A 25,732-nucleotide genomic window follows, 5' to 3' on the forward strand; every position below is an offset into this window, starting at 1 on the left:
ACACACACACACACACTATTGTATTTTCCAGAACTTTTCCTTCTACTCCATCAGAACTCTTAGGAGATGAATATTATTTAAATAAACAGTTTTAATTATTAATCTAGCAATACTTATTAAATTATAACTATTGATAATCAATTTTGTTATTTGGCACTAGGTGCTGGGCCACTTAAATTCTGATCTCATAGTAGCTTTACACAGGGGTCATATCACATCTTTAGGAAACTTATAGGTCTAGTGGGGAGTTAAACATATTCACAACAAACTTTTTTTAAATAAAAAGAACAAAGAATCTGATGTTCAGAGAGGTTCAGAAACATGGCTGAGATCACACAGCTAATAATTAGCTTGACTGGTATTTAAAGCTGGGTTAATTAAAATCTTTCCAAAATGCCAGGGTGCCCCAATGGGGCAACAACCTTCACCACTATTTCCTAAAATTTTCATCAACCCAAACAGAAACTGCAACCATTAAGCAGTAACTATCACTTTCTCTTGTCCCTAGTAATTTCTGTCTTTATGAATTTGCCTGTTCTAGATGTTTCATGCAAGCAAAATCATACAATACTTATCACTTTCTTTTTTTTTTTTTTTTTTTTGGTTTTTCTCTGGTTCCGGGAACTGAACTCACGACCTTGCGCTTGCCAGGCAGGCACTTTTGCCACTGAGCTAAATCCCCAGCCCCAATACTTATCACTTTCTGCCTGGATAATTTCACTTAGCATTTTTACAAGGCTCATTCATGGTGTAGTATGTATTATAACTTCATTCTTTTTATAGCAGAATAATGTTCCTGTGTGTGTGTGTGCATGTGTGTGTGTGTACATGCCACATTTTAAAATCCACTCATTTTTCAGTGGACATATGTTGTTTCTTCCTTTGGCTTTTGTGAAAAATGCTATTGTGGTACTATGAAAATTGACATATGAATATCATTTTTGAGTGTCTTTTTATTTCATTTTGGCAGTTAGCTATAAGTGGAATTTCTGGCTCAATATGGTAATTTTATATTTACAGTTTTGAGAAACTATCAACATATTTCCTGAGTGGTGGCTCCATTTTATGCTCCTGCTAGCAAAGCATGAGGTGTCTCCATATCTTCACCAAAAGTCATCTTTCTGGACTTGAAGTCCTTTCTGGGCTTCAAGTGCCATTCCCGCCATGTTCAAGAAGCAGAAGGTTACTCCTCGAGGATGTCAGCATGTCTGGGGAAGGCACGTGGTCCAAGTCCAAGTACTCTTTCTTTCAAAGTAGACTTATAGTTTGTGAGAACTGCTGGCATACTGACTTCACCAGTGTGAAAGTTTGAAGGCAAACTAGCTACAGGGCTCATGGTGTCACATTTACATTCTTATATGAGTAACATCAATGTGGAAGAAATGCTCTGAAAGAGCAGAGTTGGAAAAATATTTAACCAAACAATTAGTCCTGCCAACTAAACACTAGGGCATCCTGACCGCAAATTTGGAACTAAAAGAAACAAGTTGTAAACTTCTGAACCCTGGGAATGATTACGTCTGGCAAGGGAAGAGTCAAAGTGAATAGAACCCATGAAGCCAGCTTCAGTGGGTCTTTGAGGTGTGTTTCCAACAGAGAAGGATCAACAGAGTCCAGGGGCTGTGGGGACATCAGCAGGAAGGGAACAGTAGGGCTTACAAGAAAGTGTTAGAGAAAATGTGAAAGGACTTGTACAGAAGTCAAACTCTGCTGGGGACAGTTGAGTACAAAGTGGGGTCTGATGAGGAAGAAGAAGAACAGCTTTGTCTCCTATGAGCTGCCCAGCTAACTATGAATGTGGATGTGAATAACTGAGTGGGGGAATCCACATAGTCTGTTCTATACATTGGTACTTGTCCAACTTAAATGTATTTGAAAGTAATCTTGTTAAAATGCAGATTCTGACAAAGTAGAACTGGGTGGGATTGAGATTTTACATTTTTAATGAGTTCCAGTCTCCCAGTGGGTCAATGCTTGCAGACCCTGCTTTGAGTATTAAGGCAATAAATTAAAGATTAGGTAGAATAAGAATGAAAAAGGGAATAAAGGAGATGGGGGCATGGTCCACAGACTTCAGTGCTGTGCCTTCCTGTAATGCCATGAAATCATTTTGGGGAAGGTCCTTTGACAACCAAATTTCCTTAGTGGGATCATGACAGAATCCCTCTTATAAGAACTTTCAGTAGTGGTTTACTTCACTCAAATCTGTGTGGCAAGGGATGACATAGAGTGTCAGAGTGGTTCATTCTTCCCATTTTGTGGAGAGAAACACTATGGCTTTGGGACATAGCCCACTCATGGCAAAGATATCAGTGTTTCAAAGAAAGTTCTGGAATGGGAGAAGCTGCATGGCATCTAAGTGGGTATCTGAGAAACATAAGCTATCCTGGGGAATGCCTTGAAATAGATATATTTTTGGTCATTCTGATCAGTTCTGTTGCATATTAATGACCTGGAGGTCATGGCATCCTAAGAATACTAGTGCTGCATCATGAAGCAGCTCACACTGAGTGATGTGTTGAGGAGAAGTGGAGATTAAATGAATATCACCACCAAGAAGCTGATTAAAGATGCATGGATATTTAATGGCTCATGAACATTTGTCATATCACTTGCCCCATGAATATTTAGTGGCTACTTTAGTTAGACAAATACCAATGTATAGAACAGACTGTGTGGATTTTCTTGCTCCAGTTACATCCACATATTTAGCACCAACCCATGCATAGTCCATATATGCTCTTCTTCTTTGTCTGTTTCTTACATGATACTTACTTCTATAATTCCTTCTATCCATCCTCATTTACTTGTTTCTCTAATGTTTTCTTGGAGAATTGGTTAATCCCTGTAATCCAAAGATTCACTACTTTCCCTAAGGCAGTTTGTAAAATATTTGAGAAGCAATTAAGGAAACACAAAAAGTGCAAATGTCTTCTCTTCTAAATGGAGATTTCTCTCCCAGCCTTGGACTGGGTCACTGTTTGTTGATCCAGGCAGTAAGGCGGGGGAAGCCAGCAATTTTCTTTCCTGTCCTGGCCTGAAGAAGGCTGCATGTCGACTGTCAGGAGAGTTTCCATGCCTGACAGCACAATGGGGGGGTTCTTGGAGGCTCTTCTGGAAATTCTGGCAGGAGATGCAGTTGGAATCATGATTTCTCAGAAATTGTCCCACTACTGTGACTGGCACCATCCCTGGACACACCCACACTCTTGAGAGCAGCAGAAGGGTGGAGGATGGCACCCCCCACTCAGTTCTGTGAAAAGGGATAACCACAATCAAGATAGAAATTGGAAACAAACAAATCTCATCTTCTGACATTTGTGACATACCCATATCATTAATGGGCAGAAGCAAAAACTTAAATTGCCCTCATAAAATGAAAATAGTCATCGGGATACACTTCATTCCCCTCACTTAATAGGAATCATTAGGCTTTTGTTTTACATGGAAAAGGGGGATCAAAGGCATTAGAGGCCAATAATTTAAAATCAAAACAATGTTTTATTGAGTTTTCATAATTAAAGTAGATCAAGGACTTTTCAAAGTTCAGAAACAAAACTGAATAAATTTAAGATGTAGTGTAGAAGGGAAGAAAGTTAAAATGCTAGATGTTCTATACATAAAATAAGTTTCTTCCCCCCTTCTTTGAATCTTGTGTTTGATAGAAAAACATAGATGAATCATTTTCATTAGCTAAGCATATTCTAATGTTCTGTTAGTTAAATGGAACTCTTATTACAGTCCCTTGTGGAATAATTTAAGCTAGTATTCTTTATGTGGCTCTGCATATAAACATCTAACTTGAGTTTAACCAAGATCCAAATCAAACAAAATTAGTTAATTTCATCTTTCAGTGAGACATTGTTCAACTAGTGCACAGGTGTACTCTTGGAAAGAAGCCAGCTATAAAGTACTTGAAACTGAGTGTAGAAAATTTACCAGAATTTACTAATGACCATCAGTTCTAGTTTTAATTACTTAAAGAGCAATTTATTCAAATAGCCAGGAGGGGTTTTGATCTCAGCTGAAAATGTTTGGATAGGCTCCATTTTACTTTTTCCTTATTCTAGAATTTAAATCTTTTTGTGTTTTATTTCCTGTACTATATTGCTTTTTGGAACATGCTGATACATACAAAGTTCTTACGAGTTGAAATATGGGCAAACATGAAAACCTCACTCACTGTCTAGGTACTCTTGATTCACATATCCAGAGTATTTGGTATAAATGATATCCATACCTTTTTGTTCTGCAAATGAACATGAAAATCTCTAAGGATTAGATTTTTTTTTTGCAGAGGTTCCAATAATAATACTTGATTACACAAGGAACTGACGTAGTAATAGCTCCAAATAATAATAATGTTTAGTACTTAAGCATTTGTCATTATCAAAGTGTTTTAATGGCTTAATGGTCATAAAACTGCTGTTTAGTTGTAATCACAAGCAGTTCATTATTTTCACTTCATAACCTTGAACTCTAACCATTAAGAGTGTTTGCCTCCTCCTTTATCACTGGATGAGTTGTGGAAAATCCTTCCTTCACCATTTCATTATGTCTCACATCAACCATGAAGCTAGCAGAAAGCTAGTTTGCTTTAAACATTTTATTTCTTTATGTGATAAATATTAGTTCAAGTATTTTAACTTCACAAAAATATCTGGTGAGACCCTTTTATAGTACATGTGAAATGCAACTCCAAGGCCTCTTCCTTCTAATTTTAGAATATTGGATTTGAGAATGTCCTTATAAATTATTGCAGAAAACCTTCTTGCTTATAGCTTAAAAATAAGATGAACTTTTAAGATTTAAAAGCATATGAACTTCATATAGATTAGAGTTTGGAATTAAAATATTTTCCAGATTTAGGAGAAAAATGCTTATTTTTAAAAAATAAAACTGAGTTATTAATTGATTTTAAAAATCAACTTAAGAAAAGAATAGTATGCAGTCATTGTTTCTGAAGTCTACTGTTGTCGTCTCTGAATTTAAAGCTCTAGTTGAGGTTAGGTTTCGAAAATCTCAAGGAGTAGTTATTGTATTAGCTGGGAGAGGAGAGGTTTTACTCAGCTCATACATTCTTCTCAGCATCTCAATGGCTTAGCATAGCAAGGGTTCCCCTGTGCTGTATGTTAGTTGTGAGTCAACAAAAGCCTGAGTGGGAGAGGTGCCTCTGCTCTCAGGATCCAGCTGATGCTTGCTTCACTATCTTGGAGCTACACCTATGTAGCATTCTGCATTTGCTGATGCGGAAGTCAGGAGCACAAAGAAATCCAGTCTACTCTTCTGCAGTTGATTCTGAAAGTAACAGTTGTCATTTCTGACCAGAAAGCATTGGGCAGAAGTGGACCAGAAGAAGGGCAAATGGACCATGTGTTGAGCATTACTAACCTTAATATAGTAATCTTGATAATATTTTGTATATGTTATATACTTGTATATGCATACATACATTAGGTGTTACTATAGTATTTTATATATACATAACATGTATTTCATATATATGGAACTTACTTTACTTACAATTACCATGAAAATTGAATGTGAAGTAAAAATGCACTTTTACCTTCTAATTTTTCTTGATCATTTGAGAGAAGCAATCCCATCGGCAGTCCATCTGCTCCAGCAGATAATACAAAGACTGATTTTTATCAAGCACACAGGATAAAAATACCGTATGGTTTCTGTCATATGAGAAATCCAAAGCATAAATAAAGAGCAAAATAAAAGATAAATAAACGGAAATGGGGAGATAGAGCTACTACAAATGGGGAGGGAACCAGAAGATGAATGGGGGGAAGGCAGAAGGGAAACAGGGACATAAAAGTAGAATTAAGATGTGTCATGTACATGCACCAAATACCCTCAGTGAAAGCAGTCATTATGTAATGCAAGCATGGACTAATAAATGAGTTAAAAAATAAAAAAAGAAAAAAGGTCTGCTCTGGGGAACGCTTTGTCTCATCCCTGTGAGCCTCTCAAATGAAGAGCTTATCCTATGTCCTTTGCATAATCAGTCAAAACCCACATTGCATACTGAGCAAATGCCACTGTGTGCATTTAGTGGCAATAAGTATGTTCCATTGCTGTGTAACCTGACTACCACCTTTTCCTTGGAAATACGACCAAACTCCCTAAATCTTTAGGTTCTGACTACCACCTGAACCCCTCACTAGACTACTCTTGGTGAGCTCATTAACAGCCCCCTGATCCTTTAATCCCATGGATTCAGGTCTTATCTAACTTTGTGGCAATGTGACACATGGCACACTCTTACTTTCTGAATGACTGCACTGTGGCCTTTCACCTCTTTCTTTCCCTGCCCATCTGCCTACATCAACTCTGCCTCCTAAAATCCACTTTTGTCTTTAGATTCTGCAGCTTTTTTGGGAATCCATCTTTGACTCTCTGCTCTTCTCACCACATGCTGAGTATCCTTCAGGACCAGACCCAGTGGTACAGAGAATAGTAGGACACCCCTCTGCTGAGGCTGAATGTCCCAACTGCAAGGACTATCACAGCTGAGAGAGGCTCCAGTAAACTTCACACTACCAGAATCCTCCCTAAGGAGTTTCTCAGGTCACACATACTAAGAGCTGCAGATGACTAGAGTGTCCAGTCCACAGAGGAGCTGAGCAAGTTGGGAGATTTGATGATAGCATGCTAGGAGATAAGTTAATTTTGAAGTTCTTAAAGAACAACAAAGAAATCCCCAGATAATTACAGGCAAACCAGATGGCCTGCAAATGTGGAGTGATACATTGTGCTCCCATCTTCGTACCATCTTCCAAACTTTTCTGACCCCTCTGTGGGAAGCCTCAGCTGCTAGCCCCATATGCCACTTCAATAGAAAACAACTGGGTGCTTTCTTTAGAAAGCACAGTGTGAGTGAGGGAGATCTTTCAACACCCTAGAGGGAAGGAAAAGAGGCTTATGGACAGGTGTGGACAGGTATAGGGGCTCCATTTGCCTCTTTTCTAAACTGATGTTAACACAGTCATGGCATGGCCAGGAATACACAGGCCCTGTCTCACATTGGGTGTCAGAGATTGTTCTAGAATGAGATAATCCCCTGGGGTTGGCTAGCTCAGGGCCTGGTGCTTGCAGAACCAACAATAGCTACCCAGTGCCAGAATTTGGTGGCTGTAATCAGCCAACTGTGGTAGTGACTGCTGGCACCTTAGAGGGTTAAGATAGGGTTTAATATAATTATTATTATAAAACATGGTAATATTAGGTCCCATGAAGAATGAGAACATCAAAACACTTGGGAATAACTGCTAATCCTCTCCAGGAAATGCCATAATTTTCCTCTCTGGACAATTTCTACATATCTTTCAACACACATCTTAAGTGTCTCACTGTTTAGGAGCTTCTCCCATCCCTGGCAGACTGAATTGTGCTGTCTCTTCCTCTTGCTTCCTTTGTGTGCTTTTCTGTTGTCTTGTTTTGTACATGTGTCACAATCATGAACCCCTCCATCTCATCTGTTGGACTGCATACCCTGAGAGCAGTACATCTATTTCTGGTGCCTACTATTGTGGCTGGCATCTATCTAGAAAGCCTTCAGGAAATTTTAGATAAATAAACAAGTGATGAATGAGTGAAAATTTGAAGTCAGAGGTTCTCAGAGCCATTCTGAGAAATTAGTGCCTAAAGATGGATGCACCTTCTTAAGTGTATGTGGAGCCAGAGATATGAAGGTCCTTTAAGAGAGATATGGGGGTTTGTGTAGCTGAAGAATTGAAGAATCAACACACTTATTTCATGAGGTGCTCCACATGAAACACTAGGATGACATAAAACATCGGGCCCTCCTTAGCCAGTGTATGGGTGGACACACCTAAGTAGGGTTTGGAACAGGCAAACTTGGGATTGTTTTGTTCTGAATAATTTTACTACTATTTTTCTCCTAAGAGACTGGTCACCTTTGGAGGGAATACTCATAGCAGCATCCTTATAATGTAATGAAATTACCATGGAAAGTTCAGAAAATGATTTTAGACCTTTGTCAATGCTAATGATTAACACTGGTTCGCTCATTACCTGTCTGAACAAAATCTCAGGAAAGCCCACGCAACACTCCCTGTCCATAGTTTCATGTGGTCAGCATGGTGGTCCACACACAGAGCAAGCATTATACTTTCCGATGGCTATCAAGCCAGTGTACTACTTAAAAAAAAAAAACAAAAAAAACAAAAAAACAAAAACCAAAACTCTTCCCATGGTCTGGTAGGGAATTTGGCCCATTTTCTACATAAAAGATAAAAGCTCAGCCAAGGGGAGAAGGCCTTCAGGTTGTGAGTGTTGTGGGGCTGAAGGAAAAACAAATGGATGGAGAAAAGAGCAAAGCTCCACTGAAGTGAAATCTCATCTCCCTGGTTCTGAGGGTTGAGGGTTTGTCCTGGAGCAGTGGAAAGAAATAGGCCCTGGTTCCTTCAAGCTTCGCTCCTTGAGTTGGCAGATCTGGAGCTGGTGCAACCTCACAGATTCTGCATTATTTCACTAGGCTGTTGACAAATAAACACATGGCAGCAATTCACAGCTAGGCACAGAATCCTTTGTCTTTCAAAGGCCTGGTAGCCCCTGTGTGTTCTGTGAAAAATTATCCTAGTCCCTCATTGACATCTAACCTACCTGTACAGTTTCCAAAATTCCTTGGTCATGCTTTCAGAAGGTTTTGACTGCTGTTCCTTCTACACAGCTTTGCACGGTGCTTATTGCTCTCTATTCTTCTGTGCTGGGGCAGAAACAGGATGACATCTGAGCAGAACTCTAGCTGCATTGTCCTTGAGATAGGAGCCACACGCTCTAGTGCTCAAGTCAACCTGTCATCCAGGAGCCCTTTCTGCAGCAACAGAGCTAGCTCTCCTTTATCAGTTTTGAGTGTAAAACCAGAACCTCTGCATCCCATTGTAAAGTGTCAGTGCATTTGTGTTTCTCCGTCTCCCTCCCTCCTCAACATCTGTAACGAACTCACTCAGTGCACACCCCTTCCTTCATTGATGAGAGTCTGACATCCCCAGATATATACAGTACAGTGAATGGATCTGTCTGTCTCTCTGCTCTTAGAATGTTACTAGTTGTGTATCCTTAGTAGTATGAAAAAATGGTTAATCAAATAATTTTTCATGTTTTTGGTTCACATGAGAAATTTTGGTAGAGAAATATTTGGTAGATGTTAGCATTAGTGACAGTAGGTTGAGGGCTGAGTCATCCAGTGCCATCCTTATCCAAAAGACTAAAGTCCTTCCCATATGTAGCAGAGGAGACTTACTGAGAAGCTAACAAAATGTATGCTTCATGTTCTCTTACTTGCATGAGGCCCCTTCCAAGCCCTTGTGCCTAACCTTTTTTTTATACTAGAATACTGTTTTCTGTAAGTCTGTAAAAACATAAAATTTAAGACAATTATTATGGAAGCTTATTTACATAATTCTACTTAAGCTAGAACATTTAAAATGTACTTCAAACTGCACATCATCATTTGAAAGCACATTCAATATGTCTTCCTGACATAAGGTGAACAAATTAAGAGAAAGTGGTTCTAACCAGTCCCTGGTAGTATAATTAATAGCAAAACTTGAGTTCTTTTGATGATAGCACCCACTGGAAGCTACAAACACTGGTATTCCCACCTTTCTGATGGTGCCAATGAAGCCAAAGCCACTCTCTGGGTGTCTCCTTGCTACTCCCCCACCTCACTCCCTGTTTAAGGCATAGAAGCTTTTGGCAAACTCAATTATTATGTCTTAATTCACTGATAAATTATAAAATTATTCAATTTCAATTTTTCAGGGACCTACCAGTCTCAGTTAAGGAATTATATCTATTTCTCAAAGACATTCTGCAACACTTTATATCTTAGCATCTAATACATAGTCAAAGCAAAATACATATTTGGTGGTGAAATGATACCAAGCTGCTACAAATGCTTATTGAACTGAAATGAACTCTTGTGGGATGTTGCATGGAAGCAGTTCCTCTCTGAGCCTAAGCAGTAGTATTTCAAGATCTCAGCCGCTCCATTAAAGCAGCACAACAATGGACCAGTTTGTTAACTGCTTAAAAGTCTCACATATGAACATCTACACTCCCATTAGAGCAAAAATGTCATCAACGTCATCTGTCTCTTTAACTTGTCCTGGTGTATTTTGTTTATGTACGTCTTTGTCCATGAATTAGTTTGACTTTCACTGCTTCCTTTAACACTTCCGTGGCTCTGATTCTCCTTAGTTTGTGTGGCAGGATTTGAAAGTCTGCTACTCAGCAGCTGCTTACCACGGTCAGTTCTCTGAACTGTGCAGTGTGGGAGACTCCACTTAGTACGTGCCCGCAGCACTCTTCAGAGGTTCTTGAGGGAACTGCTGAATTTCCTTTAAAAGAGCTGACTGCCACTATCTCTGTGGTTTCCTTTTTCTTAGTAAAAATTTATTCTGTGATCTTCTTTGTCTCAGATGATGCTTTGAAGTTTTGGTACCTAAGCCATGAAGAAGGCAGTTGCAAATAGATGTTTTTATGCATTCTAGCTTCTTTGGCAGACTATAACCTTGAGCTTCTACATGTTTAAGCCAGTTACTTTTCAGAAGGTTGTTAGCCAGAAAGGTGGCCTGAGCCTTGAGTTTTTTGGTCCTGCACCATACAGTTGCCACTTGGATTTCTTCAGAAAGTTGTATGAAAGTTTTGGCCTCTTGGAATCTTTGCACAAAACTTTTGGCATGGAGAGATCCTATCATTTTGTGAGAAGAATGGTTTTCTTTAGTTTGGATTGAGAACATACAGACTCAAAGCTGGTCTCCTGAATAGCTTTGTGTTTCAGCTGCTTGCAGAAAGACTTCACATCAAATCCTGATGACTTTTCTTTGAGGACTTTCTTATTCTTTACTGGCTGTCCAAGATCCATACTATTCTGTACATTGATTATTATTTGTTTAGCCTTTTAGGAAATTCTAAGTAAAGTGTCTTCACTGGAGTGTGGTGATTGTTCTTTTTTCAAAAATAGTTTATTTAGCAACTTAGTTACTCCTTTAACTGCAAAAGCTATAGGCTTTTTTTTTTTCTTAAAGATTTCAAGATAGGGTTGTCCTAGAAATTTGGTAATATCAGCCGGAAAGGTAAAAATCTTTGAAGTAAGGCATGGGTTGAATCTTAGAGATCTCTTGAAGCAATACAATGACTCAGATAAAGAAATCAATCTTCTTAAAATATCTTTATAGAGAACCCATAACCTGCTCACCAGCCCAACCATGACAAGATTTAAAATAATGAACTTTTGAAATCCTAGGTGTTTCACAGTTAAAAGAAATGCCTTGCAGCAGCAATCCAAAAAATGGAGTAACATCTTGCAGTCTCCTAAAACCTTCATCAATGCCAATTCCACCATTGGTTGGGTGGAGATAACACATGCTTTGGTAGCTACACTCTGATCTTCATTGGAAAAAAACCAACTCAGGTAGGTCTTCAATTGAACCCTTCAAATTCATATTTTTCAGATGTTTTAAATATTGTTCAAACCTGTTTGAGGGCCAAATGGGGTTTGTGGCAGCCCATTCTGTTGTGGTTGCTGTAAAGGATTGAACATAACACATCTGTTTCTGCATCTAACGTTTGGCTCCTCGGAGACTGTGTGACAAGATGGCATTCTTTAATTACAGCTGCTGTACAAAGTTCTTGGTCCGCCGTCCATCAGCCAGGCCCCGCGTTACCCCTGCAGGCTACAGGGCAACTGTGGAACCAAAGCCACTCATGACCCTGCACCCCTTCCCAGCGTTCCTTGTGCCTAATCTTATATTCCTATTTTTAAGGTCATTTTTCTTGAAGAGATCTCTCTCTCCATCTCAGCTGAAAAGGTTTCAAATGTCACTATGTGCTAGACATTGTTCCAAGTGCTGAGAATATAGCAACGAATAAAACATAAAAAATTCCTTGCCTTCTTGTAGTATATATTTTAATGGAGAAACACAGCTAGTAAAAGAAACGTCAGCATATATAAAATATATAAATTTGTACATGATATGTGTGGCAAAGGATAGCCATATTGGGAAAGTGAAAGGTGAGTAAATATGAAGGAAGTCAGGTGGCATCTGAAGACAAGGGTCCTACTACAGGAAGCAGCAAGTACAAAAGTCCTAAGGTGGAAGATGACTTTTTTTGAGATGTAATTCACATATTATAAAATTTACAAACAGTGATATTCACAAAGATGTTCAGTCATCACCACTATAAATTCCAGAACACTTTCTCATGGAAGAAACCTTGTAACAACATTATTCATAATAGGTAAAAAGTGGCAGCCACCCATATGCCAGTCAGATAATGCTTGGATAAATAAAATGTAGGGTATCCACATATTAAAATATTAATCTGAAATAAAAGAAAGGAAGTGCCGATACATGGTATAATATGAGTAAAAATCAAAACATAGTGCTAAATTTAGGAAACCTGTAGTAAAGAATCACATGTTGTATGATTCTATTTTTATAAGATGTTCAGAAGGTGCCAGTCCATGAAGACATAAAATAGAGTAGTGGTTGATTAGGACTGAAGGAGAAGAAGGGGTGGAGAGTGATGATGGAGGGACTCAGGGTTCATTTTGGAGTAACAAAAATGTTCTAAAATTGTGGTGATGCGCACACAGCTCTATGAATATACTAAGAACTACTGAATGAATTGTACACTTTAAATATTGTCCATTTTATGAAAAGTGACTTACTATCTCAGTAAAGCTGTTTCAAACTACAGAAATGCTACACTATTATCAATCATTCCCCATTCTTTCACCTTTTCCCAGACACTGGTAACCACTAACCTGCTTTTTAAAAGTTTAAATTTTGATCACCTCCAATTTATGTATTTTTTCAGCACTTTAGATATGTCATCCCACTGCCTTCTGTTCACCATTTTTTAGAAAATTCACAAGCTATATAATTTTCTACATTGAAAATCCAATAGAATCTAGATTACAATCATTACCAGTAGTAGGAAAGTTCAGCAGATTTGACCCGTTCTAAGATAAATATACAAAATTCAATCTAGGCATCGGCAACAATTAGAAAATGTAGACTTAAAAACCTACCATTTTGACAAATACATACAGTTGTACAACCTTGGTCACTCTCCAAACTTTACGGAACCTATGTAGTTATTCCCTGCCCTTGCCGCTATCCTCTCATACTGCTGATATAATTTCTGTCTCTATAGTTTTTTACCGAAGAAACTCAAGTGGTCTTTGCTGTTTATTTTTCACTTTTAATACACATTTTCACAGTTATTAGTAGGTTGTTACTTTTTATTTCTGGGTAGTATTTTGTTATATATATGTACCACTGTCTCTTTTAAAACCAAATTACCAGTTGCTGGACATTTCAATTGTGGTTATTATGAATGAAACTGCTATATATACTTATTTTAAGTGTTTATATGAACACATATTTTCATGTCTTTTGAATAGATATGTAGGGGTGGGAACTGCAGGGCTACAGGGTACAAGTATGTCTAAATTTCTAAGAAACTGTCCAACTGTTTTCCAAGATGATTCTACTATTGTGCATCACCATCAGCAATATATGAAAAGTTCAGTTGTTTCTCATCTTTGCTAGCATTTTGCACTCTCAGGTCTGTTTTAAAAAATTTATTTTTTAGAGCAATTGTAGGTTTATAGTAAAATCAAGGGAAAATCACAGAGATATCCTATATATTTTCTCCTCCAACACATGCATACCTGCTTGCAGTACTGTCATTTGCCACTAGAACGGTACATTTGTTACCACTGATGAACCTGTATCAACCCTTCATTATCACCCAAAGATACTACCTTACATTATGTTCACTCTTGGTGTTGTATATTCTATGGCCTTGAACTAATGTAAAGTGATATTCATCTACTTTTATAATGTAATACAGAGTTTTTTCACTGCTCTAAAACTCCTCTGTGTACTACTTCCATGGTTTTTGACAAGAAGTCAGCTGTTTATCTTGTTGGGTCTCTTGACCATGATGAGTCTTTTTTCTTTTTATTTCTCTCTTGTTGTCTTTGGGCCAGGGATGTAGCTCAGCAGCACAGAACCTGCCTGGCAAGTGCAAGGTCCTGATTTTGATTCCTGGTACAAAAAAATAAAAAATAAAAAAAGAAAGCTTCTCTTGTTGTCTTTGTTTTTTTTTTTTTTGACAATTTAACTATAATTTGACTAGTATTTGTCTCTGTAGATTTCTTTCAGTTTAACATGCTTGGAGTTATTTCTTCTATTATTCTTTCTGTCCATATCAGGCACTATGAGTATGTCTGATAGTGTACTACATGTCCTTAAAAATCTGTTCTTTTTTTCATCTTTTAGTGTTTCTTAGATTAAATGAACTCTACTGTTTAACTCAAGTTCACTAGTTCTTTTTTCTGCTTGATAAACTCTGCTATTGAATCTCTAGTGAATTTTTAAATTTCTGTTCCATATTTTTCACTTCCAGAATTTTCTATTCGGTTCTTGAAAATAATCTCTTCCTCTACTGATATATTTCAGGAAAAATTTGTATCATACTTTTTTTGTTCTTAAAACATAGTTTCCTTTAGTTCTCTTATTTATAATGACTGATTTAAAGTTTTGTCTAGTAAATATAATGCCTCAACTTCCTCTATTAAGTGTTTTTCTACGCATATATGGGCCATTTTTTTTGTATGTGTCATAAGACTTTGTTAAAAGCTGAGCAAATGAAACACTATAATGTGGCAATTCTGTAAACCAGGTCATCTCCTCTTCCCATGGCTTGCTGCTGCTCTTTCTTTTTGTGGTTGTTTATTTCTGTAAGAACTTTTCTGAGCTAATTCTGTAAAATTTGTATTCTTTTTTGTGTGTAGCCACTGAATTCTATGGTTGGTTAGCTTAAATGTCAGCTAGAAATTTGGATAGAGATTTCCTTATGTGTCTGGAAATAATAATCTTCCCTGTCTTTGCCTGGGGGGCTTTGTGTATGTGCTGGGAAATGTCTCCAACATTCTTTCAGGTAGTGTAAAACTCTGTCTTTGCCTTTGCTTCATGCTTTTCCAGAGTCCAAGGTCAGCTCAAGGTGAGAGTTTAGAGCCTTTCCTGGTCTTCCTTGAACATATTAATATAGCCTTAAACATACACCTGCCCTTTTAGATTTTCTGGAATATGTCATAACTTTTCAAAGCCTCTGTGAACTCTTCATTACTGATTTTTCCCTTTAAAGCTTTTTGATTAGCATATTGTTTTCCTCACCTATTATCCATTGATGTAAATCTGCAAAGTTAGTCAGTTACTTATAACTGGTTTTGATAAATACTCTCAGTGAAAAGTCTTTTCACTTTGTAAGATATAAAAAGCTCAAAGTCAGGCTTGCAAATAGGATTTTTTTTTTTTTTTGTCTTTTACCACCATACAGGTCAAATAACCATAGTTCTCTGGGAATCAAAAGAAATCCATCTCCATTCTGCTGTCTCCAGTGGTTGCCAGACCGATGTTTTCCAGTGTGACTTTAGTCTGTTGTTTAGTCTGATTGAGTCATGTGTGCTAGCAGAACAATTTAGAATGTCCAAAATCTCTCTGTTCTGTTGTGAGGACACCCCACCCACCACAGGGTCAAACTGCCAGCTCCTAGCCAGCTCTGCACCTTGGTTCCTCTCAGCAGAGAACCACAGAGGTGACTCCCAAAAGCCTGACCTGATCAAGGCCAAGGCCAACTACGAGGAGCAGAGGGAAGCCCAGAAGAGCTGGCTGCTACAGGAAGAAATAATGGATGGTCCAGCAGAGTTAGCCCCCCGCCAAGCCCACAGGTGGTATAAACTAAACTGAAATAAAACAAAACAAAACCAACCAATCAAACAAACAAAGCAGAGTGAATATGAGGTTTTACCCCAACAGTGAACTCTTTACAGTGGGATAGAGTTGGAGAAGAAATCCAGTGCAGCACCTGCTATGCTATCAGAGTCTAATCTGTGCTATCTTGAGAGGGGGTTGATTGTGTGGGACTGAGTCACAGAGCACCTACACTAGTTTCACCCCAGGACTAAAGTGTTTCTCTGCCACAGACACAGGGTGAGAGAAAGCCATGGGAGATGGGGGAGAGGGACAGGGCTAGAAATAGATCCCTCCAGATATCCTGAGAAGTTCAAATTTAGAGGACCCAGAACCTGTACTCTGTGGTAGGAGGCCAGGTTCCAGTGATGGCTGGGTCTGAAGGCGATGGCATTAAATGCAGCAGTTGGCTTGAGTCCTGCCTCTCTGCCTACATCCAGTTGACGCCAGAGGTCTAGTTGCATCTCTGTACCAACGTAAGCAGGAAAGTGTCTTGGCTCAGACAGTTTCCATGGTCTGGGGTTTGCAGATAGGAGACGCTCTTGAGCAGAGGGGTCACCTCACAAACACACAGGCTGTCAAGTGGGGCAAAGGGGAATACTACTTGCTGGATTCCAGAGAATACAGGTCCAGAAAGAAGATGACTCATTTGAAAATACAGAGGATTTTTTTCTTTTGACCCATCTTGTTTTCCTTATCTATTGGTTTTCTGTCTCATTTTACTTTCTTGGTAGTGTTTGAAGTTTTATCTTCTATATTCTTTTTTTCCTTTATTACTACTATCTTCGATTGATTGGAGCTTCTTCTTTCTCTTTTCTTTTCTGGCTGTGTCTGTCTTTTTATTTTGTTTCCTTATTATTTTTTCCTTTTAGTTTACTCTATTTTTTCTCATTTCTCATTTTCCTTGTTTTTTTTTTTTTCCTGTTATTTTTATCCAATACTACTAATTTCCTTTTCCTTCTTCATGGGGTCCTTTATTTCACTTTTATCACTTTCTTCTCTTCTTTCATCACTTACCTTTTCAACTACTTTTTCCATGCTTCCAGTCCCCCAAACTGCTTACCTTACCAGTATAACCATTAAACTTTATGGATCTATAGACAATTAGTCAACTATATCTTGCTATGGTTGAACACTGTTCTAATGTTGATGAGGTAAAGTTGTTCAACTAAGTAGTTGTAGGTCAATATCTGGTTTGTCTTAGTGGTTATCCTGCAGTCACAGATCTCTTTTCTGTTGTTAAAGGTAGTACATTATGGGTTCTTAAATATCGAATTTATGTATAAGGCTATTGTTGTTGCTGGTTTTGCTGCTATCACTAAGGTGACACTAAAGTTGTTGCTGATTTTCTCTGTGATTTTCTCTGTGTGCCAATATCTGGATTGCTTGGGCGTCATAAACAATACTTTGTCCCATTTCCAAAAACTGGGTACTGGGCCAAATAAGCTGCAATCTCCCTTCTTAAATAAACAGGTTGGATCCTGAGACAGAGGCAGAGGTCAATAGATAACCATGTTCAGAGAATATTTCTGATAAGTAGACATTAACTAAAGAAGTACATCCTTTTTTTTTTTTTTTTTTTTTTTTTCTCTGGTACCGGGAACTGAACTCATGACCTTGTGCTTGCCAGGCAGGCACTTTGCCGCTGAGCTAAATCCCCAGTCCCAGCTAAATCCCCAGCCCCTCCATTTATGATTTTAAAAAACACCCTGATTCAATGAGGGCCTTATCTCAATCTGATAAAAGCCATTTATGACCAACCTACTATCAACATCATGTTAAATGAGGAAAAGCTGAAAGCCTTTTCTTTAAAATCAGGAACAAGACAAGGATGTGTTCAACATGATTGAGTAGAGGCGCAGCCAGAGGCCATTCCCAAGTATCTAGATTGTTCTCTGAGACTGCGACCCAGGGAAGATTCTGAGTAGATGGTGACACAGCTTGATTTGTGTTGTAAGAGTTACTGTAGTTCTGGGTAGAGATTGTACTGCAGATAACTTGGGGAAGAATAGAACAGAGCCAGAGCTCTCTCAGAGAAAACCCAAGTCCTTTCCCTGGCCTATTTATACTGGGCCATTCATATTGTGTCTCTGGCTAGCTTATTGGGTCCACATTTTATTTCTTTTCTTTTTCTTTATATTCTCTTCCTGCCATCCTCCCTCCCTCCATTTCTTCCTTTTTTTGGCCCTCCTCTCCTTCTCCTCTTTCTCCTTCTCCCTCTTTTGTTTTCGGTTTTCATTACTAGAGGTTGAGCCCAGGTCCTTGTGCACACTAGGCAAGTGTTCCACCATTGAGCTACATCCCCAATACTTCTTTATATTTTAAATTTTGAGACAAGGTCTCACTAAGTTATGCAGGCTGATCTGGAACCTGTGATTCTCCTGCCTCAGCCTCCTGAGTAGCTGGGATTACAAGTGTGTGCTGCCATGCCTGGCCTCTTCTCTCCTTTTAAATTTAGCCTCATTTATACCAAATGCCTTATTTTTCCTTCGATTTATGTCCTTGCCCCAGAGACTTTGCACCTGCTGTTCTTTCTGCCTGGAATACTCTTCTTCCAGATGTGTGTGTGGCCCATTTTCTTGAGATCATTGTTCAAATGTCATTGTACCTAGGGACTTCCCTCCTGTTTTATGTGAAGAGGCAAATCCTGTCCTTAACCTTTAATCCTCTTCCCCTACTTCTTATTTCTTTGGAGCCCCTATTACAATTTGACATTTTTGCATATTCATTTGTTATCTTATGCTAAATATTAGTGTACAAGAAATACATTAAAAAATCTGAGAGTTAAATAAAAGATGTCAGGGGGTTGGGGGAAATGGCATTAGGAGAAACCTTACATTTGTAGTTTTTTCTCCTTCGTAGCAGCAGAGAAGCCTGAGAGCCATCAGAGGCTAACAACACTGGGGAGGCCAGCCCTGCTGCATGGCCTGGTGGCCTCCTTACCATTGTGAGCAGTTCCTCTGGGCAAAAGAGCATCTACTGAGATGATAAATTATAAAAAGATGGCCCATTCCTCTGGACCGGCACAGCCCCGGACCAGAGGATTTGACAGGCAGGATATGGGCTGCCTTCCAAACCAACAAGTCCCCTTGGCCAAGCACTTTTGTGCCTCTCTTTGGCTACCTTTTGTTACAACACCAGGTTGTATTTTAGATAAGATGAGAGAACCTGCAGGAAGGACTGATTCTATATTCAATAATCATGGGTGGTTAGAGAACTCAAAACCCCAGACCACAAAGTAATCAGCTGCTGACTCTGCATCTGAGTATCTGGTTTCTTTGGCTGAAAGCATCTCCACTTCTTGGGTAACATGCTAAAACTTAAGAACGAAGCTTTCAGAAAGCTCTTTGCTCAAAGGTGACTTGCAACTCTAAATGGTTTTCACATGTCTGTGTATTTTGGCTTTTCAAGGTAAATGCCAGGGGACATACACTCTACAGGGAACACACAGCTTCACAACTCAACACCCAAGATTAAAAAGTAATAAAAGAGAGCAGGAAAAAGAATCAAAATGTAAAGCTAGCTCCTGGTAACACAGATCTTATCTCAGGCCAAAGCTGCTTCCTTTCAAAAGTGGTTGCCTAAATGTAATATTTTAAAATACTTTTCACACTGGATATTGTGACCAGCCGTACATCAGGAGGACTGTGTGTATCCACAGACAGTTAAGCTAAGGACGCATGCCATCACAGAGGAAAACCCACAAAGACACATATGGAATGATAAGCCTTCTAAAAATGGGAGGTGTAATCAAAATCTATGGTGAATGTGTAAATTTTAAAAAATAAAAGACACACTGTCAATAATCCTCCCTGAAAATATTGTCTCATTTTGATAATCTTTGTCCCATTGTTCTTGCTACTTATTGAAGCAATTCTGGGTCTTTTTCTGTTGTCTTTACAAGGTGGGACCCAAAAATACAGTGATTGTGCCACAGAGTGCCATCCAATGGAAAGATGGGTCACCCAAACTTCAAGTCCTCAGTCTCCTATGTACCAGATCTGCTACTATGTGACTTCTGGCCCTTTCCCAATGTCAGAACGACCACAAGAGGGAAATGTTTTCAGTGGATTCACAATATCAAGGCTGCCACAAGGGTGCAAGTACAGACACTTATGAAAGAGGGCCTCCAGAGCTGCTTTAGGAAGTGGCAAAAATGATGCTTAAGTGTGTTCAAAGTGAGGGGGAGTATTTTGAGGATTAATAAAAATATGCCTTTTACTGTAACAATTAGAAAAATTTTAAACATTCATTGTATTTTTAAATCATACTCTGCCCCTCCTTGCTTTTGCTAAGCAGTCATTGTGGAAGTTGCCAAAATCACCTAATTCATGGATTCTAGGATTTGGTTGGCACTGTGGAAATGAAATGTCAACCTTTGGCGCTTTCCAGTGTCAGCTTTGAGAGGCACTGGTGACATGGCCCCAGGACTCAGGTCTCCTGTGAGGAAATTCTCCTGCCAGTGAGAACTCAGGCATTAATCTGAAGTTCTTAAGGCAGGAAGATGATTTGCTTTCAGGGGAGAGGTTATCTGGACCAGAGCCCACCCTCTCACCCGGCCTCCCATAAGAGCCTGTTCCAGGCCTCCAACAATTTCTTCCACCTCAGCTCACGCCTCAGTACACATCAGGCTGTGTGGACGTGGGCCAAACATATATTGTGTTGAGCAGCTGAGTCTGTAGATTCATTTCTTATCAAAGTGCGTTAGGATTGCATGGACTGTTAACTTTCTGAGACCCTAGAAGTAAAGCTAATTAGTTCTTCTTTCCACTAGCTCTTCTTTCAGCATATTTTCACCCAACTCCAAGGGTGCCCAAGAACTTGAAGAGGAGGTTCCCATAGGAAGGAACAGCCTGAGAGGGGGGTTTTCAGAAAGTGGGAAAGATGTACAGTCCTTGGCTTCTATACAGACATGCAAGGAGAAAAGAACAGAGGTGGAGAAATTTCTTCCCTAATTCCATTTCGCAAAAGTCCTCCATCTGTCCTGCTTATCCTCAGCTTCTTCTCTGTTCACAAGTATTTAGCACACATGGAGAATCTTGTACATCAAATCCTGTAAGAATTTGATGTATAAAATGATAATATTTTGAAATATTAACTTATATGGATGACACACTCTTACAGCTCAGTATTTTTCCTTTTCTCTCCACTCAGCCAATTTAAACTCAGCCTCTTAGGAAAAAGATGGGGACGTGAATGCAGAGAAAACAGAACCACCTGGACATATAACCCCAGAAGCTGATACTCTTAGGGGAATAGTGAAGGTGTTAGGTGGAGATAAGAGAGGAGGGGCATCCTCTGGCAGCAGAGATTTTCACTCCTGTCCATTTTAGAGAGGCACCTATGGGTGCAGGATTGGTAGATAGCTCTATGATCAACCTGTTGGCACTGGGCAGATTCCCCCATGCTATTATGATGTTAAAATAAACCCTGTACCCTCAAAAGTGACATACATATACAAAACTAAGAATGGTCAGATCTCAAGAGTTTTATGCCTGCATAAGAGATGGCCTACCTAGGATTTGTGTAGGCAGAGAAGAGAGAAGCAGATGAGATAGGGTGCTGTTGGACGATTCTATTTCCCCATCCAAGCCCTTGGCATTGTGTGAGCTTTCCAGAATAGAGACACAATCCTGGGTCTAACAGAAGTGACACAGGGAATGCTCAAGGTTAGGCTCTTGTCCCGCACCCCTGCGGAGTGGGATGCAAACCTGAGGTATAGGACATGTGGACTGCAAACCCGGTGGTGAACTAGGAGAGTGTGGCTGTCCCAACCCCACTGGAGGAAAGAAATAAGGACCAGGTCCTTTTCTCATCTGTCCTTTCAATCTGCCCCACCCTTCCCTCTATCTTCTTTCTGTGATTCTGTGCGTACCCATGTTCTGTGTCAGAAACCAGTGGGTATCCATGAACTGCTGGCTGGAGGAAGGGCTGCAAGGCTGAGCCCAGATGTCACTGAAGGTAAACTAATTGGAGGGAGAGGATCTGGGAGACTGATCCGGCTTGGGTCTTCAAAACTCCTTCATCCTGTGGTCAGAGCATGATGGGCTCAACATTTCAATGTAGATCAAGGATCTTCCAGGCCTCTGTTACCTCAGTCATCCCATCCATGGATAATCCAGCCCCACCTCTGGAATCCAGAAAGCTTCCTTGCTCCCTGGAGTCCAGGTCACTCTCTGGCTTGTGAATAAGAGTCAGACTTTATGCCCCCAGGGTGGGGACACACTGGCTGTGACTAGGGTGTGCAGAAGTGTACTCAGGCCTGGAGCAGGCAGCAGAGATCCTGGTCCCTGCCCCAGTACAGCTTGTAGTATGACCAGAGTGTACCCTTAAACTCTCTGAGCCCTGAGTTTTCTTGGGAAGTGAGGGGATTCAACTAGAATAATCTGTAAGATTTATTTCCCTCTTCAGTGTCTATGACTTTGTGACAATTTCTGACGTTTCCTGATTTGGGATGTGTCTTTTATCTGACTGGCTTTTTGAGCAGTAATAACATAAACCTCTTCCATTTAACAAGGCTTTCCAAGTTAAAATGCTATCTCCACATTAATTAGCCCACATAAGCCCCACAATTCAGGGCCCGCCATCATGGATATCCCTCTCCTCTCCAGCGCTGCCTTTCTATTCTTTATTCACCTTAGGGGCTTTTATTCAGAGAGATGGGTTCTCTGCATGTTGTCTGGACTGGCTTTGAACCCCTGGGCTCAAGTCATCCTTCTGCCTCAGCCTCCCAAGTAGCTGGCACTATAGGGGTGCACCACAGTGCCTAGCTTACATGGAGAGCTTGTGGGTTTGCCCAGTGCAAGCTCCCAGCCTTGGCTGTGCAAGGACACCCTGTTCTCTCTTAGAGTTTTCTCATATACACTTCAATGCACGTTTATAGTGACCAAAGCAAATGACTTTGACCACACTTCAAATATCACTCCATGCCTCTGCTTACATGAAGAATCTTTATTGTGTTTCTGATTAAAAATGTCATATACCCATGTATTTATACAAAATGTAGGTTACTAGAAAGCTTCTCAGAACACATACTACCAGAGAAAAAGCATAGTTAAGGTTGGGTGCACAGTCTGCCAACTTTTTCTTCATGGAAATATGTGATGTTCTTCCACACACATTTTTCCTCTAAGCCTGCTGCCTCCTAAACTAGATATTAAGTCAGTTGTGCTTTTATGCAGTTGACTCAAGGCCGAGTAGGAGATAACTTCCTTAACAAGAAGCAGGAGACAGATAGCACAAGAGCAATCTTTCCTACCTACTTTTTAGTGATTTTAGCTTTCTCTTCTCTCTCCTCTGCTGTCTTCATTGCTTGAAACTTCTCTGTTGCCAAACCAAGCTGCAGAAGCAGGTGGAGAGGAGTCAAACACCAGCCCAGCCCTGTGTCCAAACAGTGGGAAGGCCAGATGTTGGTGACAGGATCTTGGCTCATGGTGGAGGCGACTGGAAATAACAAAGTGAGGGCTGTGGAGGAAGGGGCACCATGGGCAGAGAGCCTGGGGGCTGTTCGCTGCCAATACCTGGCATAGCTGTGTAAGAAGCCACAGGGGAAGTGCTTGCTTCTGAGGAGGAGCAGTGCAAGGCTGTCCTGTAACCCTCAGCCTGTACTGGACTCAGGAGGAGTGCATAACAGCCCTGGCTGAACTGCCTGGAGAATCACCAACATTCCACAGGTCTTTTTCCTGGGTTTGTTGAGCTTGATTGCAGCAAGGGGCTGGCTAGGAACGTCCCAGTTTCCTACTGCTAGGTCACAGGCACTCAGTTTCTCTACCTGTTTCTGTAACTTGACGGGATGGGAGAAGGTGTGGGTATCTTTCTTTTCCACAGATGTGTGATGCTGGTTGGATGTTCAGGAGCCTTTTATTCACCTGGTCAGACCTCATCAGACTGCTGGAGTTATGAGCCAGCTCTGGCTAAAGGTACACTCAAGCTATGGTGGCCAGGTCAGGACAGAGGGTCCAGACTCTGTTACTATTTGTAAAAGCAGTTGACATCTGTGGAATGCCAACCCAGCCTTGGGAGACCAGGACACATTGTGCTTTTCTGATTATCTGAGTCCACATAGGCCCTCTTTCCTTTTGCCTGGGGGTGAGCAATATGATGGTCAGCTATTGACTTTCCTTAATTTTACTAATAACCTCCAGTTCAAGATCATATATTGCATTTAGTTGCCGAGTCTCTCAAGCCTGCTGCACACTAAAACAGCCCCTTTACCTGAAGCCCCCTCCTCTGGACTCTCATTCCATGGAAACTTGGAAGAGTCTCAGTGAATCGTTTTGCAGAATGTCTCTCCATTTGGGGGTGTCTGATTATGTATGCCTCTTTGCCAAGGATATTCACAATTGTGTGTATTTCTTAGTGTAGCATTGTGGTGGCCACAGGGCAACAGTTTCACACGTAACTGGGTCAGGTCAGTTAAGGACCCACACATATGCTGTGATGCACAGGGTACGTGACCAATGGTTACTGTCTTGCTCACTCACCCTCACACCCTGTGTTTACAGAATACCTACCAGGCTCTCTGTTCCCTTTGCATAGAGTTGTGCAATTGCCACACTTGGATCTTGTGGTAGAAATGAGGACTGCTCAGGGCCACTCTCCCGGGCCTGGCTTCTCCTGGGCCTGGGTCTCTCATCTCACCCACGCAGACAAAGCTCTGGGGGAAAGAGGCCATGTGAGCAAGTGTGGCAACTACTGGCAGAATTTGTCTTGTCAGGCTGCCTCTTGGGCCCTGAACAACTAGGCTGCACGGCACTTTCCGGCTTGTCTTGTTTTTATTTTATTATGATCTTTCTGCCATTTTTTCAACTCTGTTCTAGTGCGCCAGAACCAAGGAAAGAGGTATTGGGTATGAGGCACTGTGATGTGAAGGTGTGAGACCGCAGACCTGCTGGAAGACCATCAGAGAAAAGGCTGATGTCCTGGGGAATGAGCAGAGCATGGCTGATAAGGGAGAAATATCCAGAGCTGGACTGAGTGGAATCAAAGCCTATACCCTTTCACAAGCTATGGGAACTTGGGAAAGTTTCTTTGTTGTTGTTGTTCAGAAATTTTAAAAATTGTACTAAAATATATAACAAAATTTGTCATTTTAATCCCTGTAAGTGTAAAATCCAGGGAGCATTAATTATATCACAATGTTGCACAACACCAACGATACCTATTTTAAAAAATTTCCAGGAGTCCAAATAGATATTTTGTACTCATTAAGCAATAACTCCCTAATCTTCCTTTCCCAAGCCACAGTTACCTTTAATCTACTTTCTGTCCCCATAAATCAGTCTATTATTGATATTTCATATAATTGGAGTCATACAGTGTTTGTTTTTTGTGTCCAGCATATCTCCCTCAGTGTGATGTTTTCATGGTTTACCCGTGCTGTAGCATTTAGCAGATCTTTATTTCCTTGTGTGGATAAACAGTATTTTAGCTAAACACATCTTGTTTATTTGCCTGTTGTACATGTCACATCATCTTGTGTATTCATCTGTTGATAGACGTGGGTTATGAATGATGGTGCAATGAAACTGGCATGCAAGTAGCTTTGACAAAGTTTCTTCACCTCTCTGCCACTCAGTTTTCCCAAAGCGTTGCTGTGAAGATTCAGTGAATTAATGCATATTTAGCTTTTAGGGTGGTGACTAGTCAGGAAAGACACAACAGATGCTGGTTATTAGTATTATTACTCCAAAATCCATGTCAGTTCTTGTTTTCCAGTTTTTCTAGATTTTTAGGACCTTACCTGCTGTAAGAAACACTTCAGTGAGAAACGCTTCCATTTCTGTCCTTTCCACACCTAAGTATTTTTTTTTTAGATTTTTTTTTTTATTTCAAAGAGGAAAAAAACAATAAAAACAATGAGATAGAATTTCAAAACAAGATAATAGGAAATTAACCTATTATCTTAAGTAAAAATACTTAATGCC

General features: G+C 40.0%; 1 long non-coding RNA gene and 1 pseudogene across 1 annotated transcript; one reads left to right on the forward strand and one right to left on the reverse strand.

Annotated features, from left to right (window-relative positions):
- Positions 1 to 1,025: 1,025 nt before the first annotated feature.
- On the reverse strand, positions 1,026 to 16,844 carry LOC102028177 (annotated as a pseudogene).
- Positions 16,845 to 22,332: 5,488 nt separating this feature from the next.
- LOC106150262 lies at positions 22,333 to 25,241 on the forward strand. The gene is made up of 2 exons (XR_001236989.1): positions 22,333 to 23,725; positions 24,626 to 25,241. It is a non-coding gene; the product is annotated as an uncharacterized LOC106150262 (long non-coding RNA).
- The last annotated feature ends 491 nt before the right edge of the window (positions 25,242 to 25,732 follow it).

The sequence above is a fragment of the Chinchilla lanigera genome, unplaced genomic scaffold (assembly GCF_000276665.1).
Source record: "Chinchilla lanigera isolate Chin_1 unplaced genomic scaffold, ChiLan1.0 scaffold00068, whole genome shotgun sequence".
Taxonomy (NCBI): Eukaryota; Metazoa; Chordata; class Mammalia; order Rodentia; family Chinchillidae; genus Chinchilla; species Chinchilla lanigera.